General features: G+C 41.8%; 1 protein-coding gene across 1 annotated transcript in view; it reads right to left on the reverse strand.

The window, feature by feature from the left end:
• The window catches only part of PRICKLE1 (prickle planar cell polarity protein 1), a 68901-nt gene extending 63362 nt beyond the window's left edge, over positions 1–5539 (reverse strand). The window contains exon 1 of the mRNA XM_064142195.1: positions 5223–5539. The gene's annotated coding sequence lies outside the window, so the exon portion shown is untranslated. The remainder of the gene's footprint in view (positions 1–5222) is intronic.
• Positions 5540–16758: the final 11219 nt, after the last annotated feature.

Raw genomic sequence — 16758 nt, forward strand, 5'->3', positions numbered from 1 at the left:
GACATCTGCAATTCACCAGTGAGGTTTTAGACCCAGCATAATTCATTTAGCAGTCTGTATGCATAGATGCAAATACACTAGGTTCAGACATTTCTTCAATGACTTCATAAATTATTTTTAAAGTATATAAATATTCACACTTTGAGGAGTCATGTGAGCATGTGAAGCTTTTATTTTTCCTGATACTTGCAAGGAGGCTAAAATAAAGGAAAAAGAAATAGCAGTCCTAAAGTATGCACACAAACACAGGCAATTCCTCTTTTTATATTTACAGTGTTGAACTTCTGGGTGATTAACTCTAACAGCTGATTACAAAAAGAGATCTTTAAAATCATCTCCACTAATCATGCACTAATTTTGAACATACCTGAAAACAACCTTTTACCATGGCTAGACAAGTTGATCCACACTTGAAAGTGTTAAGGAGGCTTTCAATTTGTGCCAGGGTGGTTGTGCGTTTCTGTTGCTACAGAAATGGGGCATGGGTGAGGGCAGTGTCCAACTAGCCCATGTGCTTGACAGGTTGAGCAAGAGCACCTGGGCAAAGCCTCTTGCTGAGCTAGCTCTATCCCTGTCACAGGAGTACTTTGATAATGAAAAGATTATGGAGGGTAAAATGGGTAAAGCTGAACAATTACAGCACTCGGGTCACAGGGGCAAGAGACCTACCATGCAGTGTGATGTGAAGCCTACATTGCTATATTCATAGCTGCATCTAGGTTCTTATTTTCTTTTTAAAACACCTTCAGAAATGAAGATGTTTGAATAACGAAGACTCCCTTTAAGAAAATTTAAGGGACTTATGTCACCCTGCTTTAAAAAAAAAGCGTTGGTTTTATTATAAGCATCATGATACAGACATGCAGATTTTTTCAATCACGCTGGTTGTAATTACACAAATCAGTGATCCAATCCACTGAGAAGACAGGTTTTATATATACCACATTAACACAAAAACTAGGTATGGATTTGGCACATTGCCCTCAGAGCAGCCTAGTTCTGGAAGTGTATTCTGAAGATTGTGACTACCTAACGCAGGATTAGAAGGCAACAAGCTCAAAAAGGTGGTTATAAAAACATCACAGGAAACAAAATTTGCTTTAAATAAAAGCAAAGCAATCATATTTCAATATTTAGATGGCAGTTGGAAATACTTTTTTTGGAATGCATCTGCTCCACAAAGCCAATGTTGTAAGTGGAAATATTAAAAAAATAAAAAGAGAGTTGTTCAAGTCAAAGATGATAATTGCAAGCTGCGGGACCTGTACTTAGATAAAAGAGAGGAACTGAATACAACTGTTATAAACATACAAGCACACCCCATAATACTCTTACCACTTTATTACTAGCAAGGTAGAGGGAAGGAGAGGAGGTCAAATAGAAAGAAAATGAAGGCGAGAAGCACACAAGGCAGAACAGCAAGAGCTATCAGGTGCTATAAATCAGTGTTTCAAACACAAACCATATACAAGAGTACCTTACTTTAGTATGAAACAACTGAAATAACAGTTCCAGCTTTTGTTGACGTGTAATCCACTCAGAAGGCCTGAGAGACTGTCTGCTCCAGGTTTACTAGCTAGTGAAACACTCTGAGCTTGACAGGTTCAAAAGTATCTTGAAAAGCAACTCACTAATCTTATGGTTATACACAAGAACTTTTAAGGAGTCAGCCTTCCAGGCAGAGTTCCAAGAAAAGGTAAATTAGCAAGAAGCTGCCATTTCCAGATACATATAGAAAAAACACTAAAAATGCTTGTATTGTCTCTTACCTCTTGTATCTGAGTACTTCACACATTTTGTACATTAAAAAAACCTCCTTGCACAAGAACATGCATGTCAGATTTGCTAAGAAGTCATGTTTTGCCAAAATAAGTATAGAGTAGTTAAAGCACAATATTAACAACCAAAATACAAAGAGGAAGAGTTACAGCAGAACACTCAGGAAATTTTCTTTGGTAACTGGAAATGTCCTTTGACAGTGAACTAGCAGCCAAAGAGCTGCTTCTGCTAAAAATGTGTAATTCTGGCAATTTGTGGTCCAATAGTCTATCTGGGAATTCCTACCAGAAATGCCATAACTTCAGAAATGCCATAACTTCAGTGTGTTATTACTTGCAAAATATGTTTCTTCTCATCCTTCTTCAAACAAGGGTAGGAGGGGGAAAGATGAGCGATAGTTGTGCTGTATCCTTCCAAGCTGGTTCTTCCCATTATACAACTCTTAATCCAAACAGTTTAAGCACACAAGTAAAAAGCTACTCATTTCTGTAAACATTTCCAGGAGCAGGACCTAAGCATGCATGGCTTACACCAAGCATATACTAATGACTAGAGCTAACCTCAAGTTTACCTCTATTTAAACAGCACAAGCATAAAACAGTGCTAGTCAAACTGAAACTTAAGACTTAATACAACGGGGTAAACTGAATACTAATATAAGCCACTTGGTGATTATTCACCCATCTCATAATCAACTATTTTTCGTACAGTATTATATCATAAACTTCACCAGAAACTCAAATGATGCTTTTCAATTTTAAAAAAGGCACTATTTTTGAGCATGTTTTTATACCCAAACAGCAGATAAGCCAATGGCAGAAAACAGGAAAAAAAACAAAGCTTGTTTGTTTTAAATGGACTTCACGATTGCACATACAATTAACTCTGGAATGCACAAGACACAGCATCCAAGCAAACAGAGGCCTTAAAATTACGTGCAACTCTCTGCTCTGTTAGAAGCTGTGTGTAGCAGCCACTGACAATATATTATGCAAAATCTGTATTACAATGGGAAAGGACATTCAAGCTGGGATACAAAGGCTGCAGCACTAGAAAGAGTCAAAGCAATCTGCAAAGACATAATATGAACCAAAGCTATTTAAATTACTCTGTGAAATGTAGACATTCATTAGCATAGAAAAATTTCACAGGAAAAGAATAACAAAGTAAAACTCATCTGATTTTCATATCCTAATTAATTAAATATGCCAAATACATTTAATCTCTTATTATAACCATAGGGGGAGACAGACCAAACTCTTGGAAGTTCTGAAAAGCCAGGTCATTAGCCAAGTCATTCCTCAGATCTCCGCCTCATATACAAATTTACATTCCCAACTTATTATACGTATAAGTAAAACCTGCCTCCCCTCTCTTGCCCCCTCCATTTCTCCTTCTTTGGAAGACATTCGCTATCCCCGACTGTTGCATTCTAAATGTTTTGTGAAATGTTAAAGAACTCTTTTAATAGAGAGAGGGAGAAAGGGGGAAGTACAGAAGCGTTCTGCCAAAAACCTGAGTTAAACGCCCCCATCCCCCTCAAATGTAGAATAAGCTAGTTGAAAATGAGATTAGTAACATTCTCGCACATATGCATGAAAATCCAAGGATAGTTTGTAGTCTTTCACGTTTCAGTTCAGATGACATTTCTAGGCATTTCTTGCCTTTTCCAAACAAGAAAAAGATTCTGATGTTTACATAAGGTTCTTCTTGCTTAATAAATCTTAAATTGAAACAGATTTTTTTAAAAAACAATTACCTTCTTCAGAGTTATCATAGTACAGGATATTAGGAAAAAAACAGACTCTCCTGTTGCTTTTACCCACATCTGACTCCAATCTTAATAGTTGAGCTATTAACCCTGTAAGGTCCCCACACGTACACCTTGCCCAGTTATTTTTAAATTTTTTTATATGACTGATCTGGGCTTACTCATTACAAAACCTTTTGTTATACAGCAAGAGAGCAGCTCCGTGGACCTTGATTTACAGGACACAATTAACTGTGCTGCTGGCAGAACTGCACCAGTCCTGCTCATCCGGGGCTCTGCGGTGAGAAACAAGTCTGCCACTGCAGTCAGAGAAACTGCTCCCCTCCTGTCGTCTGCCCTTCGTTCCCCTTCCAAGCCCCCCGTCTAGCTGACATTTTGGGATGAAAACTTGGCCATTGTGATATAAATAACAGAAATAATAATCCGTCTTAGAAATAATAACTAGCATTTAAGGAGGAGCGTGTGGGGGAAACAGTCTGCTGCAAAATCTCAGTAGTCACTCTGAGTTTGCAATGCAAAACATGCAGCGTAAAGCCCTCACTGATCAGCTAACCAAGGAAAACACGAGAACTTCGCCGGCTGTAACGCTAGCCCTTTATTTTTGCCACCTTTTAGGTTTCAGCATGTAAGGAATAGGCATTGTAAACCTTTAAATCCTCTGCATAAACATTTCGCAAAGAGCTTGTAAAATATCCCCTGCTGCGTTTCCTGGCTCCCCAGTTGATGGAATTTAGAGACGCTGGTACCGGCGGGTGCTGTATTTTGCTTTCCTCGGCCACCCTGCTGGGGGACAATGACAGATGTCTGTCCGTGACCAAACCGGGCAGTCCCAGGCTCAGACCACAGCGAAGTCGCCTTGCATTGAGCCCAGCTCGAAGATAAATGGGGCTGCTGGAGTCTGGAATAGCGCGGAGGGCACAAATATTCTGGAAAAGGGGCTCAGAAGTGGCCAACGACCTTCCTCTGTTCGTCGAGGAACGCAAAAGCAAACACATACTTTGGCTAAGTCTGTGTGTGCTGCATCTCAGCCGCTGTGGAGGCTTCCCAGCAACATAACGAGAACTCGAAAGATGCAGCCGGGATGGCAGACTGAGGTCGCCCCCTCCCCCGCACAGGTCCCCGGCTCGGGGCAGTAGGGCGCCCAGACACCGGAGAGCACCCAGACGCCAACACTTTGCCGAGGACAAGGGAGAAGGCAGAGGCTGGCTGAAGAGTCCAGTTGTCACCCTACTGACAGGCGACAGCTGAGCTCCCGCATCTGGACCCTTATTCAGACCGGCAGCCCTTGCCCGCCGCGCCTCCCGCTCCGCTGGGCGCACCGACCCGGCGCCGCGCCAGCCCCCAGCCCCAACAGCCGCCGCGGGGCTCGGCGGGACAACACCCTCCATCCACCCAGTTCTCCTGCGCCTGCAGCACTTGTCCAGTAACTCCGTGCAGGACGGCGCTACTCTAGCAGCGCCGAGGAGTGCCGGCTCCGGGCTCGGGCAGCTCCGTGCGGCACGCCCTGGCGATGCAAACCCGGGACGAGGCGCAGAAGTCCGCAGAGGGGGACATCGCGGGACGGGCTTCGCCGCCGCTAGTGGCACGGTCCCAACTACGGAGGGCGTCCTGTCAAACCTGTCAGTCGTCACGCCGCACCGCTCCGGGCTGCCCGTGGCGGGCTGTCACTTACCCTCCCCGCAGCGCAGCCGAATCACGGCGACGTATTCCTGGGTGGCTAGCGGCAGCGGGGTCCGTCACATCGATAGCTGTGGGAGGCGGGTACCCAGCTCTGCCCCGCGGAGTCAGCGCCGGTGGAAGACGTGCATCCCCGTCAGCGCTGCGGAGAGGACCGCCAGCCGACAACCTCCTCTACCGCCAGCAGCCTCCACCGCCCTGCCGCGAGTAGCCTACCCCAGCCCCGCGCCCGCTCCCCGCCCTAGTGGGGCTCCACCACCCCGCGACCGGGACGGCGACATAAGCGTTCCACCGCACCCATTGGCTACCGCCTGCTGCTCCCGCCAATCGCCGTCGGGCCGGGGCGGCCAGCGGCTCGCAAAACCCAGGCAGGGGCGGGGCCCGGTGGACGGCCCCGCTCGACAGGCCCAACTCGGCCCCGCCCCCGCCCCGGCCCGGCCCCGCCCTCTCCATGTGCCCGGCGGCGACGCGGGGGGAGGTGCGCTGGCGTTTGAAGCTCGCTGGAGAACGGCAGGACTTGCGGGAGCGTCTTAGTCTCCGAGTTTGGAACGGCTGCGGAGGAGATCGGAGGGTCTTTCGTCCTTCCGCTTCCCCGGATCAGATGGAGTTCTGACCTTCTGCCAAGGGAGCAGGAGAAGGAAAGTTAATTAAAATCTTTTTCCAATGCTCTGCGCAAACGTGGGCCGTGGAGCTCCTTCCATCTCTATTTGTGGTCCACGGTATTCTCAGAGGACTGCACATACCCACTAGCTGCATCCAGAGCGCTGATGGACAGAATGGGGCTAGGCCCTCCTCAGTCCTCTGCCCCAGACGTCGGCCTTTGCCCTTAGCCCTCACCTGCCGGGTGCGTGAATGCAGAGGTCACCAGCCTTAGAAAAACCTCCCTAAGAGTGTTGGCAGGGGTGGTCAAAGCAGCTCTGGTTTTAACATAAGCAAGATGTCAAAAAGAATGCAGAAGGCATTTAAAGGACACTGAAGTAGCCATATATATGTTTGAATCCCTTCTATTTTATCAGCACTTTTGATATCTCTTTAAACTGTAGGAATTCACAGTCCTTATTTCAGTTGCTTGCACCTCACACACTTTAACATGAATTGAACTCCTGTTTCTCTAGTGCTCTTGCAATGTTTATGTTCTTTATGAATAAAAACAGAAAAGGATGAGTTATAATTAAGATGTTTAACTTAATGTTGTATTTTTTTTTCTATACCAGAGTGCCTTCTAAGTGATCATAAACTCTTTCTACTTGGTGGAATGAATATGCTTAGAACTGCGAAGACTTAAAAGCTGAGATTTAGTCTGTCTTTTGGCAGTATTGCTTCTCTAAACACGGAATTATTTGAGGTGAGGAAATGGGAACTTTCTCATCATGTTTTCAGGCACGTTTGGTTTTCCTGTGTTAGCAGAATGAGTTTGTTATCTGGAATCCAATCTGGTCAAAATCATCTTTCAGTATCCGAAAAAAACAAAAATGTAGCACTCACAGGAAACAACTTTAGACTACAACCCCAGGCCACGAATTTATTGCAGGCAAGAGTGTTAAACCTACTTATCACCTTGAAAGTTTTAGCTTCAATCCTAACCCTGGATGCCCTGCTCTGCCATTTCCTTGCAGCCCGCGTGTAGTATCACCATCACTTTGCTAAGCATTTCCTTCCAAATCTTAACCAAGTTTAAAAATAAACACTTTTAGATTGCATCTCCATGAAAGTTTTCAGATGCTTGTACAGACAGGTGAAACCTCAGAAGAGGCAGTCTTTATCACTCTCTCCATCAGAATGAATTTGAATTTCTTATGTAATTTAAGAAAAAAAACATAGAGGGTGAAGTAGAGATGTGGAAAAATTGAATTGATTCTAACAAAAATGTGAAGCAAAAGATGGCAAAAGGACTGCTCATAGCCATCTGCTGCTAGAGAGCTTTCTTTTCCCTTGGTCTGTGTTCTTCCCTGCCACCTATCCAAGCATTTTTGTAGCACTTATCACTAAGATCTAAATGCATTTAGACTGTGCTGGCAGCATTGCATGATTTCCATCATTTACTTCTTCCCACTTCAGGTTCCAAAGGCATAGGAAATAAGATTGCTTGGCTTTTAAATAACCTTGTCAGAGGTGTTTGCAGTCATATATTAGCAGATCTGAATCTGGAATGAAAGAATTTATGGCCAATGCACTCTTTTAAGTTGTGTATCTGTTTATCTGATCCTCACTTGGAAATGCCTCTAATTAAGCTACAAACTCTTAGTTTCCCCTTAACCATATGGGTAGCCTGGGAAGTTTGCTACAGGAATGTAATCTACCTGTTCTACAGCTATGTCTGCAATGCAAATTTAGCTTAAATGCTTTAATAGTGTTACTATCTGCTCTGTTTTTCACAACATGGACAGAAATAAAGCATGTCCAAGTTACCACTGCAGTTTTCTCTTTAGACCTACAGGACTTAGTTTGTGTCAGGGAAAATTTACTCTGCAAAACACATAAACTTGTAAACAATAGGAAGTAAGATTTAAAATAGACAATCTTCAACTGCAGGTACTGGGAAAGGGGCTATAATATTCCCCATCAATTCTTTTACTCTTTCCATGTGAGCTACTTGGCTCTCCTCTGATTTTGTTGCATTGTACTCTTGGCTACTCTTTGCAGTTTTTATTTGCACACAATTCACTCGAAATCTGGATAATTTGAGGATAGAGGCATCTCTGCCAGTGGTGTGGGCTGAGAGAGGACATAAAGGAAGCTTTCACACAGAAAAGGCCCAGACATACAATATCGATTTGTATATCCTAAGCTTTTATTAAGCATTTCAAAATCATTTAAGCAAGAAAAAAAAAAACCCAACACATATAAACTACTGATAAGAAAGTTTTAAAGGGGCTTGAGTCCCAGTTATTTTACCTCAACATAGTAAAAACCCAAGCTTCCTTAGGACTGTTACCTATTGTATGAAAAATATATGTTCTATATTTAGAAGTTTTCTCTAGTAAGTAGTGCTGACAGCTATCATGAATTTCATGTGAGGATTGCAAATTTTGCCCTATGTTGCAGGAGCTTAAAGTTTTAAAATGAGAAGTATGGAAAGTTTTTGTGTGATTTTGAAGTAGGGAGAAAAGCATCTGTGTAAGTTCACACAGGTACTCCAAAAGGAAATGCCTGGAATAATCCATCAGACATTTTTTCCCAGTCCTACCTCTTTTAATGAATACTTTAAATATTTCTTATTATCTTTCAGGTATCCCATGTTTTCATATTGAAACGTTACAGAGTTGTGGCTGCAACTGCAGGAAGGCGAATAAAAAAAAGTTCCTTAGCTAGGTAGCAAAATTATCACGTAGCACTGATGTGCATTTGAGGCTAGCCCAGCTTGAAAGAGCTGGGCCTGATGGACCCCAGATGTCCCTTCCAACTCTGATCCCATGATCTAGAGCTGTTAGATTCATCCAGTACCGAAGATACAGCTCAGAATATGCTGTCTAATTACTAAAGCAGTTTAAGTATTGGGGAATAGAAAAAGGCCATATCTGGAGATGGAGAGTTTGAGTGAAGCACAGCAGTCGTTACAATGACATTAACGTGTATTAAACCCAAAATTTGTGCTATATTAGTGACAAGGTTTTGATTGTTTTGCAAGGGCATATGGTATCGTTTTGTTCTGTTTCAGCTTTTCTCTGTGGTGCGAAGCATAGGACAGCTTCATTTAGGGATTTTTGGGAAGGAACAATGCTTTAATTTCTGTAACTCACTTTGTGCAGCACTCTAGATTGTCTTTATATTTTCTGTTTCTTAGTCTTTCTCCAGGAAGGGAGCCCACAAATGGGCACAATGGACATTCTTTTCCTATTTGTACTTCTAAGTAGCACACACCTTGAGTACTGTGTCCAGTTCTGGGCCCCTCAATTCAAGAAAGATGTTGAGGTGCTGGAACATGTCCAGAGAAGGGCAACAAAGCTGGTGAGGGACCTGGAGCACAAATCCTATGAGGAGAGATTGAGGGAGCTGGGCCTGTTTAGCCTGGAGAAGAGGAGGCTCAGGGGGGACCTCATTACTGTCTACAACTACCTGAAGGGACATTGTAGCCAGGTGGGGGGTGGCCTCTTCTCCCAGGTAACCAGCAACAGAACAAGGGGACACAATCTCAAGTTGTGCTGGGGTAGGTATAGGCTGGATATTAGGAAGAAGTTCTTGCCAGAGTGAGTGATTTGCCATTGGAATGGGCTGCCCAGGGAGGTGGTGGAGGCACCGTCCCTGGAGGTGTTCAAGAAAAGCCTGGCTGAGGCACTTAGTGCCATGGTCTAGTTGAGTGGCTAGGGCTGGGGGATAGGTTGGCCTGGATGATCTTGGAGGTCTCTTCCAACCTGGTTGATTCTATGATTCTATGATTCTATGATTCAGTGGGAGTGCCTGAGTTACCTTGTTTACTTGCAGAGTATAAAACTGTCTTACACCACATGGATCTTGTAAGGCTTAGTTAATCTTTGTGCAGCACTTGAGCTTTTTGGACAAAAAGCTGTATAGAAGCATACATTAACAAGAGCACCTTCTTCTGGTTCTGCATTGGGTTTTTCAGGGCCACTTCAATTGGAACCAAGTTGTGTGGGGTGCTGGAAGCAATTAGGCATAAAATTTCAATTGCTGATTCTTATAAACTCAATTCTTTTATTTGGCTTGCACCCAGAAATATGTTTATCAGTTGCATAGTTTTGTCTTAAAAAAACAGTATTAATTGCAAGTTTTCAAAATGTTGTTAACAGTGTTGTTTTCCACACTACCTCAGCAAATGTACTGCTTTCCTCCTGTGTACCTCCAGGAATCTCAACAATGTACATGAGACCTACTTGGCATGCTGAGTGGTCTTTGCAGGGCAGTGGGAACCTAGTCACTGGTCATTCAAACCAAAGATAGACTGAGGAGTACTATGACTCCATCTCAGCATCCAGGTTTGAGTTCTTTTCTCAACCTGGGCTAAAATGTTATCCCTATATGAAAGCTTCATGCTCTGCCTTTGATCACAGACTTCTCCATTGGTCATCTAGCCTAGTTGCACTAAGAGCAACTTGACTGAGATGACAAAACTGGCATTTATTTACAATACATGCAGGTAATACTAGTCCTCTTTCTCAGATCCACTGCTGTGCCTTGTGCTCCCTTCTGACAGAGCTGGAGTGAGTCCTGATAGCAGCAGTGACGTGTGGAGCAGCTTTAGAAAATATCCCAATATTTCTTAGCCACTCCAGCCATGGGTGATTGTACTCTGAGTGGTCTCAGATTAATACAGTTGTATTAAAAAACAATGACAGAACTCCCTATGTTTCTCTAGTTTCAGCTGAAAACTCAGAAACTCAGTGGCCCCTGGCATATGCATTTCCCAGTCCCACTGGACCTTCGACTCCCTCTTGTATGCCTACGAGTCTACCAGGGATTTTTCATAGCATTTTCCCAGACTGTGGCCATTTAATTGCCTGGAGATGCTTCCGTTCGAACAGGAGACACCGAGATTGAGCAACCTACTATCCCTGCTTCTGTTATCCCAAGCAGTGAGCACTGGCCAGCTTTCCCTCTAGTTTATAGACTGAGCATGGTGTCATATGGCATGGAATATGCTTCTGGTCAAGTTAGGTTAGTTGTCCTGGCTGTATCCTTTCACAGTTTATCATGCCCCCACAGCCTACTCACTGGTGAGGCAGTATGAGAAGCTGAAGAGTCTTTGATCGTTGATCAGCAACAACTAAAATATCAGTATGTATTCAACATTATTGCCATTCTAAATCCAGAGCACACACTGTACTAGGGACTGGGAGAAAAATAACTCTCCCATCTGAAACCAAGGCAGAGAGATGAAACAACTTTGAAAGCATATGTCTAATCCCATATGCACTGAGACACTTGTTTAGCAGGTTCACAAGATCAACCCAGATTTATAAGCACTACACAGAAAGAACTTGATAGAAGGCAATAAATATTATTTTTTATAAATATCCATGATGATTTTACGAATCTTTTGTTCTTATTAAATTCAATTTACTTAAAAAATTATGCATTGAGAAGATAGACTGTTAGAAGTTATGGATGATATACAGTTTCCTTCTCTATAATTGCATAAGTGTAAATCATGACTCTAACTTGATTAGCTTTTGTTTCACTGCATTACAGTGTTAACATTATTTAAACATAGTTTGCTATTTAGCTGTGCAGAAGATCTTAATCTTTTACTTAAATGTAAATTGCAAAGTACAATCGCTAAACAAATTGATTGAATACCATTGATTATTCATCAAATTATTGTGGCAAATCAAGTAATCAATTATTCATCATCCAGAGAAGAATAGATGACATGAAGAATAAGCTGTAATTAAGATTAAACACTATTGGATTCTGTACTGATGATTTCTTTGGAAATTACAGTCCTTGCAATTAAATAAAATTGAAATTAAAATGTGAGTAGCCTGATTGAGGTACTGAGTAATGATTGTGCAAAAGTGTAACCCACTAGAACATACTCATGTATGGGTAGAGAGATGACATTTGCTACCTGAAATGTTTTCTGGTTTCCCCCATGCATTACTTCTGTTTAATGCAAGAATAATGTAAAGTTTAGTCTCTTCCATTATTATGTGACTGATGCACCAGGTATAAAAAATAAATCAGGTTCCTAAAAACAAATGAAACATGTAATTCCAGTGCTTTATCTTTGGCTTAATCTGTGATTTTTTTTTCCATAGTAAGTGCCACCTAGAATCTAGATTAAAAATGAATGTGGGTAAACAACATCACTGTAAGAATTTGGTTTTGCAAGTCTTTCCTAACTGATTTATTATTTTCATGAATACAAGGTCTGACCTGCTGGGCATTTAAATCAGTGGAAAAATCTTTTGTCTTCAGCTGTGTAACGTGTAGAAAAAGTATCTCTAGGAAACAGTAGAAATATCAGCATTAGTCTTCATCAAAACCACTGCTAATGAAATAATTCCTCAGTTAGCTGCACTCAGGTTGAAGTGTGATCTTGACAACGGTTCCAACATGTGTGAATGCTGTCCTGAAACATTCCACACTTTTCACTATCACTCTAAAAATGAAAGAAATTAAATTGTCTTCCACATGAGGAAGTAAAATGGAAAATCACTCAGCAAATTTTGTGTCTTTTTCAAATTAGGAAAAAATAAAATTCAGAAGGACAGGTAAAGCTAAGGGACCAGAGAGGAACTGCTCTCTAAAAGTACTCACTATTCAAGCTATGTAACTGAATGCATCTACTAGTTGCAAATAATAACCTTGCATGACATTGTTTTGATGCTGATAGGATGTGTGCAGTAGTACACAAAGCACAGATATTAAGGTAAACTTGAAATTCATGTACTGAGAATATGCTTTCAGTTATGATTAGGACCGTGATATGGATATGATCTGGCTCACAGATTTTCAGGTCTTTTTGCCTCAGTGATATCCATGATAACAATCAGTTCAGAAGCCATAAAGGCAAAGTTTGTACATAGCAGACAGACAGATGGAAAAAGGTAATCCATAATTTAAATAGCCATTGTTTTGAAAAATGAAAAGAGGGAACCAAATTCAATCAGATTTAAATAGCATTCTAGCTCTACCTCTAAAATGAGGCAGAAATGGTAATGCCTTCAGAAGCAAATCTTTTTTCTCTCCTCTCTGCTCTGCTAGACAAAATGAATTTTGTGGATCTTTATATTGCCAACAAATTATTTATTTTCAGCATTGGTAGGAAAGTAAATATATTAAAAAAAAAAAAGACTCAAAACCAAGTGAAAAATTCTCCTTATAGAAAGTATGCAGTACATTTGCTTTCTGTGTTTAAAATGCTTATGTTTTCAGTATCTGATATTCATTATTCAAATTACTTGTGTTCTCTTGTATTAGACTGCATGACGTTGTTTCTGTTGTCTTATTGGGGAAAGGCACTGTGCTGCTAGTGTGTGTATAAACACATTTAAGATTCTGCTTCCTTTAGCATTTTGAAATGACTTTGAAATGCATTTTCAGAAAATATTGGAGTTGTAAAACTTGGTAACATGGGACTTCATGGAAACATAAAAGCTGCAAGTAAATAAATCAAAGGATGTTCTTTGGAGATGGTGAAGAGCCAGAAATCCAACAGAAGGAAAAGGGGATAATGAGTTGGGAGCATTTCTGAGAATCAGAAATGTTTACAGCATTTAAATGTTTGTTCTTTTTTCTCCCAGTATTTGCCAGATTCAGATATCAAGCATCTTCACTGAAGATGCAACCCACACAGTGGATAATTATTTTTCAGGGTTTTTTTGTTGTTCTAATTTTCTGTAGCCCTGACAGCTCCCTCTGGGACCAAGTCTCTCTAGGTCTAGTTAGAGGGGAGTGTTGCCAAATTTTTCTACTTTTTCATTCTCCATCCTGTAAGGTTTGTTGTATAATAATTGCCTCTGTGAAGTGTCAACAATTAAGTAAGATGAGGTACTGGATATAAAAAGGCATCCTCGTTCCTTTGGAGATGTTATTTTCTCAGACACTGCTATTGTATCTGTCAAGGCTGATATGTGAAAATAAGTCACCTGATTTGTCAGCTAAATATGGCTTATATTTCTTTACTTGCACTTTATGTAGTTAAACCTGGTATAATGAAAACACCAGAAGGTCAAAACACTGGAGTCAGAGAAGTGGGATTTGGCAAACTCACACTAAATGATTTGGCCAGCTTAAGCTAATTGGCAAGAAATTGACAGGATTGTCTGTACTCTTCGGATTGTTTTGAGATTCCCTGTAACACAACATGATTTTATTCTATACATTGTTTAATTGCACTGATGGGAAGTTCCTGAGCCAATGTACTTATCACTGAGTTAAAAAAAAATTACAGACTCACAACCTTTTGTAAAATCTTTCAGCACATTTCTTTCATCCTTAGAAACCAGCATTTTCTCCTGCATCTCTTAGTTTTCATTCTTCTCATCGTACTAATCTGAGAAATCTGCTCCCCACAAGAATGCCTTACAACATCCCTATTCTCTCAGCCAGTAGAAAAACTGTATCTTGAAATGTAATCAGTAGAGAATCTGTCAGGATTAGTCAGTACTTGTCAAATCTATATCAAACCGCAGCAATATCTCACTGCCCCCTAGCTCGTGATTTATCAAATGTAGCTAGCACACACATTTAGTATGAAACCAGGTTTGAAAAGGGGGAAAAGAGGGAAGAAATTTCATTTGGTAAGTGTGCTAGTTGGAAGCAAGCTAGAATGTTTTGGTGAGAAGTAGATTATGGGCTGTGAAAGGAAAACAATGGTGATGTCTACTTCTCTCAGAGTCTTGCTGAACAAGAAATGAAAACATTAGATAACATTCACCATTTTTCTCTCACTCTCGCTCTCGCTTGGGCTGCTGATTGAGCAACATCTTACTCCCTAACCTCACCTTCCATTTGGCCTAACCCACTTTGCTTCTTAACCTCTTGGCCGAACCTCCATTCTTCCTCAGGACTGGGGTAAGGTTGAGAGGGGTAGGGGGAAGGTGCAGGGGTGGTTGAGAGCCCCTCCTGGGGACTCAGGTTTCTGGGAGGGGAGTTGTGTTTCTGTATTACCTTTTACCTTGTATACCTCTGTCTATGACTGTATATACTGTAAATATCTCCTTTATATTGTGCTAGCTGTAAATAAATAGCTTCATTCATCTTTCCAGAGCTGACTGAGCCTAGTCTGGGTAATTTCTAAAGTGTGGGGGGATGGGGGACACCCAAACCATCACAGTAAGTGAACGGCTTTTCTTTTCTAATCTAGGTAGTTTTGAAGTTACGGCTTGGCCAAAGACACTGCAGAAAATATCAAGACAGCAAGCAAAGCTCTCTCTTTAGAACATTTCCGTCTGCATTTGTTTTTCCTACAAGGTGGTCTTGGCTTGGAAAATCAAGGGGATGCATGCTGATTGGAAGAAGTTTAGGTCCTGATCCACCTAGCTGATGGTGAAGAACACGATTCCTACTTTTTGTGAATCAGTCTTGTCACCAGGATATTAACCTGAGGCTTAATCATGGAATACTGGGTTGGAAGGGACTATAAGAATCATCTGATCCAACTTTTCTCAGGAAAACCACAGTCTGGGAAAGATGGCCCAGCACCCTGTGTTGGCTACCTTTTTTCTTTTCCATCTACAACTGAAGGGCTAAAATTAATATTTCCTACCTTGCACAGGGTGCTGGGCAGGAACATAGCCATTCATCTGACCAGGGATGGTATAAGAAGTAGAGGGACTGAGGAGGAGTAAAGAAATATAATTATAAGAAAATATAACTGGAGACCTGGGGTTATTTGACATCCCAGCACTCTTTCTTATTTTACTAGTGACTGTTTAATTGCTGCTGCATGAGCATCCCAAGATACAGCTCAGAGCCTTTGGCTGAGAGCCTGGGCAGCACAGTCACACTGCAGCTGTATGCACTATTCTCAGCATCATTGAGTCCCACTCTTCTTCCTGAACAGTGATACAATTTTGACAGCAGCAATTAGGAGTTTTGTGGTCCCTTATTCCTTTGTTACTCTACTTGGGGAAATTACATCATCCTAGGCCTGTCATTTATCCAAGTGCTTTAAAGAAGAAGGAATTAAGTAAATAATGGATAATCATCACAAGACATCTTTAAAATAATGAAGAGTGAGCCACTGAAAGCTACAGTGATACTTAAGTGTCTTCATCCAGATGAAGCTGTCATTCACTAAATCACTTAGGCGTGTATCTGATGTCTATCTTCTCCCTGGAGGTGTTCAAGCAAAGCCTGGATGAGGCACTTAGTGCCATGGTCTAGTTGACTGGATAGGGCTGGGTGATAGGTTGGACTGGATGATCTTGGAGGTCTCTTCCAACCTGGTTGATTCTATGATTCTAAGATCTCATTTTTACCTCATTCCATGACATTTAAGTTCCTCTCCTTGATATACCATCCCTGTATCCCCTGCTTACTCAGCACCTGTGAAATACAAGGTGCAAGGTAATATGTGTTATGTACAAAATATGTATGAAGTAGTGAGTATGGTGCACTGTTTTGGACCTACCAGTGTTAGATAACCCTTTCAGTGAACTGTTTTCTTCTAATATCCAATCTCAATCTTCCCTGGTGAAACTTGAGGCCATTTTCTCTTTTCTTCTTTTTTTCACTTGTTATTAGGGAGACTGACACCAACCTCACTACAACCTCCTTTCAGGCAGTTGTAGAGAGTGGGAAGGTCTGCCCTCAGCCTCTTTTTCTCCAGACAGACTAAACAACCCCAGTTCCCTCAGCTCCTCCTCAGAAGACCTATTCTCCAGACCCTTCACCAGCTTCATTGCCCTTCTCTGGACATTCTGCAGCACCTCAATGCCTTTCCTGTAGTGGCAGCCTCCAAACTGAACACAGTACTCAAGATGTGGCCTCACACAGAGCCATGATCACTTCCCTGGCCCTGCTGGCCACCCTATTCCTGATACAGGCCAGGATGCTGTTGGCCTTCTTGGCCACCTGAACACAATGCTGACTCATGTTCAAATGGCTGCCGTTCAATACCCTGA

Source organism: Pogoniulus pusillus, chromosome 4 (assembly GCF_015220805.1).
Source record: "Pogoniulus pusillus isolate bPogPus1 chromosome 4, bPogPus1.pri, whole genome shotgun sequence".
NCBI classification, from domain to species: Eukaryota; Metazoa; Chordata; class Aves; order Piciformes; family Lybiidae; genus Pogoniulus; species Pogoniulus pusillus.